This window comes from Haemaphysalis longicornis, unplaced genomic scaffold, assembly GCF_048455015.1.
Source record: "Haemaphysalis longicornis isolate Haplotype H1 unplaced genomic scaffold, Haemaphysalis longicornis Haplotype H1 scaffold_10, whole genome shotgun sequence".
Taxonomy (NCBI): domain Eukaryota; kingdom Metazoa; phylum Arthropoda; class Arachnida; order Ixodida; family Ixodidae; genus Haemaphysalis; species Haemaphysalis longicornis.
Window position 1 is genome coordinate 40,295,871 of NW_027526204.1, and position 5,318 is coordinate 40,301,188.

Genomic DNA, 5,318 nt, shown 5'->3' on the forward strand with positions numbered 1-5,318 from the left:
TGTTTTAGGTACAAGTTAGCTACGTTCAACGGAACCATGAAAACCGTTTCCAAGAAATCAGAACCGTCCTCTGGTGTCAAGTAACGCCGACAAAACATTGAATGTATACGAGAATCTGTTACGCCTAGGTTTAGCATTACAGCTGGAGGAGGAGGAGGAATAAACATTGTTTGGATAAAAAATAGTTAATTTCAATACCCACGGCGATGTGAGGTCTTCGTAATCGAGAAGTCCCATTGGGGGCCGCTGTGTGGCGGGTACATCTGACAAGCTTATTTCGATCGCTGGGGTTCGAAGTGAATAGCAGCCATTATCATGGCTCAGTGCTGAGGGAGGAACTAATGGTAAGGGAATGACACTCAATCTCCGCTAGTGATCCACTTCGACAGAGGGCAGTGGCAGTGGCTTTTTCTTCCTATTCCATGTTTGTTGTTTCGTTTTTATTGTTTCGTCCTTTCTGCGTGGCGCGTGGTGATCTTTGATTCCAGGTACCTAAAAATTACAGACAATGGCTTTGCAACAGATAACGAAACATGGACGATTTTTCCGCCCACCAGAACGCACGGCTTATGAACATTGGCCCTGGACAGCACCAGATGCGGGATGAGTCTGTCATCGCAAAGAAAGGAGCAACTCATCTATTAAGCTCTGTTTTGTTTTTGCAATTTCCGCCTCCAGATTTCGATTCGCATTTCGCCGCGAATTTGTGAACACAACTTTTTCCGCCATTATTAGTGTCAGTTGCCGTGGCGTCAGAGCTTTGCGTGCACCACGGTCTAATGAAGGAGTAATTGGCGCAGAACTTATCTAACGAATGCCGTAGACACGCTGACATAGTAATAAACCTTCGTTGAGTGTCCCTCTGCAGCTCTGGCTCTGCGCTACAGGCTGAATATAAGTTGGGGTGGAGATCTGACACGAAATGAATGGTGGTTTTCTACAGAACATATGCGGCTATCTTTGGCTGAAATGTGTGCTGAGGTGTAGAACCTAGGTGAAAATTGGGAGGGTTGGGATGTGCAAATGATTGACAATTGAGGAGGAAGAATAAATGTTCAATAAACTGTATTCTTTCCTTTGTGGGAGGCCTCCTTAGTTTAGGAAACCCTCGTCCTTTGCTGCCCAGGTGGTTCTGTTCACCAGTCGTTGCTGTTCTTGAGGGCGTCATCTGTTCAGCTGACCCACTCACTCCTCCAGGATGGCTTTGTCCTAGAATATAGTACACTAAATAAACGAGGCTCAGGAAACAAATGGCAGCCTCTCCACACCGCGGATGATGCGAGGGTGCGGAGTACGGGGACTCGAAAATGACATCCAAATTGAGCCCCGTGTTGAGGAACTGGGCCCGAGGCCATGGCACCGCTCAGAACGCTATTTATTCCACTTCCTCTTCTCCAACCACTGATGGTGATATTCCCAAGCTCGTCTTCTTCTTTCCTCAACACACTCCCGCCCGCGACAATGATTGGTGACCACACACATGCACAGGTCCCACGCAGGAAATATCACAAATATAAATAACAGCCAGTTCAGCATCCTGGTTGTGATTCGTTGAGCCGGTCGGTTCCGGGGTAGGAGTTAGATAGCGGGCGATCTTGGGTCGCGGTTCTTTGCAACACCAGGTTGATTGAGATTCCTCGTGATTCAGAGGCCGTTTTCGTCGGTAAGAGTGCATAGTAGTTTTGGGCACTTGGTGTAGCTTGCTCCTGCAATCTTCCTTTGCGGCTGCGGGCTACTCTTCGCCATCCTCAGTGAACATTGTGGCGTGGCTGATGGCGAGGAAGCGCTGGTGAGCAAGCAGGTCATTGCTGGCCCAGGTGCGTTGGTAACCCTCCTGTTCCCCCGGTTCGCCGTAGCCGCCAGGATCGTAGGGGAACTCACCCTGCTCGGGCTGTAGCCTCCGACTGACGAACCCAGTCCTGTGCCCGCGGAAGGCACGCACGTAGCCAGTGCCGGGCGGCAGGGATGGTAGCTGCTCATATGTGACCACTCGTCGTGTGCGCACATCATGATCACGAACTGCGCCCCCATGCCTCAGGAACGATGATCGTGACAGCTGATGGGGTGGAATCCAGGAGCTTCCCAGGGGGCCGCCAAGCGCGGTAGTTGAAGCTGCCCGGTTGCCGTCCACGAGCCCTCCGCAACCAGGCTCACCTGACGGTTCGTACGATCCAAAATGAAAGGACGGTGCGCTAATCCGAGTCGGGGATACCATGTATCGCTGACCCCAGCGGAGACGGCAACGGAGAAGCCAGCGCCGGGAGCAACACGACCATCGTCGTACTAGTGGGAACGGCGCCCGCTCGCGACACTTAACGACCACGTGTTCTCTCAGCAAGGAACCACCACGAGCGGCAGCGGTGTCCCAAGCGTCGGAGAACATCACGCTGGACGGGTCCACATCACCGTGCATCGTGGTCATGGGGTCCTCGGAGAGGTCAGTTCCGAGGCCGTCCTGGACGATGACGCAGTCACTGCTGGGCGGACGGCCGGGTGCACCCAGTTGTGCCTCAATAGAATCGGTCGTGCTCTCCGCCGGTTTCTCTGGAGGATCAGACTCGTCGGCAGCTGTGAGGACGTTCCGACGGTCAGAAACGCACGTCTCACACGCCGCGGGAACGTTCGCCACCTTGTCAGCCTCCGCGGTCATCCCGCTGTCACCGGAGGGCGCCGCGGTCTTGCCGTGCCTGATGACGGCGGAGTAATCGCTGGGCGCTCCGGTGCTCCGAGCAGCAATTGGCGGAGGAACAGCGGAGGGTCTGGCGAAGCACACCAGTGTACGTATCGTGACGACCTTTTCGTCGTACTCGTAGCTATCGAATAAATCGGCCTCAAGGTCGTCCAAATCAATGGTCTCCTCATATATGCGCTTATCGAGGGACTTCAACTCCTCGTACCTGCTGTCGACGGTGTGCAGGTGCGAGCGGATCTGGCCGGTCGATGAGAGGGGATCCTGAAGTAGCAATCGAATGGCAGCTACGCCCCTTGTGACGGCTTCCCTCACAGTGTCACGGTGGCGGCGAAGCTCCTCCATGGCAGACGGCGCGCACGCAGGCACGAGCACGAGTGGCAGACAGGGTTCGATGACGAGGCTCGCAGAATTGCGTAGCTTCCAGGGGACCCCAGGCCTAGCGTCCTCGAAGACTGCTCCGCATCAGGTCAGGTCTGCTCATGGGCTGTCTCCGGGTTCAGTGTGGGTGGTGTGGAGCGTCGAGCAGCCGGCCATGGCAGGCGCCTCCCAAGGGCAAGGCCTCCGAGATGAGGGAATCACGAAGTATCCCCACCAGGAGTTTCCCAGGCCTCGCGAGCCTCGGAGACGCGCTGCGCCGTCAGGCAGTCCACTGGGTCGTTCCTCCCGGGTTTCGGCACCAAATATTGAGGAACTGGGCCCGAGGCCATGGCACCGCTCAGAACGGTATTTATTCCACTTCCTCTTCTCCAACCACTGATGGTGATAGTCCCAAGCTCGTCTTCTTCTTTCCTCAACACCCCGAGTGATATCCGATTTGCGCCGCGACCGTCATTCGATTTGAGCCGTGAGTTGCACCTCGATTATTCCCTAAATGAAACTGCAACTCACGGCTCAAATCGAATTTCGCTTGATTTTCGCTTGATGGTGGTGTGTGCATGGATGGACGCGGACGGACGTTGCGAGGTCCTAAGGTGCTCCTCACCCTTACAGGCGAGGGTGTAAGGTGTTTCACTCAAGGGTTCTAACTCACGGTCGTAGCCCAATGGGTAGGATGACTGACACTAACTCTGTCTGGTCTATGAGACACAGGCTGGAATCCTGCCGGTGCCTGTGTGATTTTTTGCGATTTTAAGTGCTATGCGCACGGACGCGGACGGACATTGTGCCACCCTAAGGTACTCCGCACCTAAAACTTGAGTTAGGCAGCTAAAAATCAAAGGGGTTTCGCTTTACGTAGTCGTAATACAATGCGCGTCCCCTTCAATTTGCATCAAGAAAGCGTTCGGTACTATCACCGCGATTAGCAACACCTTGGCTGCGAATTGCGAGAGAAAAATGCGCTACGATCACCATAACTCCAGCGACTGGCTTTAGATCTTTTGCTTTTTATTTATGGCAGCAGTGGTTTCTCCTGCCCTATTTCCATTGAGTTTTCTTACATCGTATTTATTTATTATGCAGTGTTTGTGCACAACAACAGGCTGTTCACAACGTCGTTTTAGCGGTTTTCCCTTTCTTTGGAGGTAATCAGTACTACGTAGTCCACGGAGTGCTTTGATCCACGTTTTTACATTCTTACATAATGTTTTATAAGCTTTGCACTCGGCCACGCCACCTTCCGATATCTGCATTTCTTGCTACTCTTGTAGTCTTGAATGTCCCCAGTTAGGGGTGTTCACTCCCTTTTGCATTTACCGATTTTCCAGGTGGTAGTGGTCTCGATGTTTCATCAAGCAGTAACCAGTTTTATTTAAGCGGAGATAATTTCTCTACGCCACTGCCTACACGTCAACCACGTCAAATTTGTCCTATTGAATTCATGTTTCATCATCAACGCATACCGTTTTTTATTGGTCTGGCGAATATTTTATGCCCGTCTGCTTTATTAGTCTGAGAAGAGTGTCGGTTGCCTTCAACTGCAAATCTGGGAACTTGCCTTACACTGTTGCGTGTTTGTTACTAATTACTAAACGGCGAATGTGTTTCAACAGCCCAATTTCATTACTACTATCAGAAGCCGTCGCAGCGTCTCGCGGAAGGACAAATATTTCAGCTATGACTGAAACGCCAACTGCTATGCGTACAACAACACCTGGTCTTCACATTAGAACTGTGTGACCAATTGCAAAGCAATAGAGTTTCCACGTGAAGCCCTTGCACTTTTTCACACTTCGCCCGAGTCCAACCACGCTTGTGGTTGAATTAGGACACACACGGCAGTTCATCCAGCTCTTATTACTATTTATTCTCAAGAATAGGGAATTCAACAAGTGTAGAGACTGTCTTTTCCTCACGATTTTTCCCGACTAGCTGGGCGGTTGACTTAGCACGTTATCTGTGACCTTCGCCCAACCGGTATTAGAATGATGCGACGCCCGAGCGACGTCATTTCCCGCCTGCTGTCAGTGAGATTGCACCCTCACCACCTGTTCGGCAAACGTGGAAATTAGCTACATAGAAAAGCCTGTGGCGACGAGGTTGCTTGTTGCACCGGGACATTCTTGCGCTACCTGAATTACTGCCTCGAAATAACATCCGTAATCTAGACTACGTGCCGGGCAGGTCTATGAACTGCTTCAAGCACGTGTCGTACACAAGTACCGCCAGACAGGTTGGTCGGCGCCCT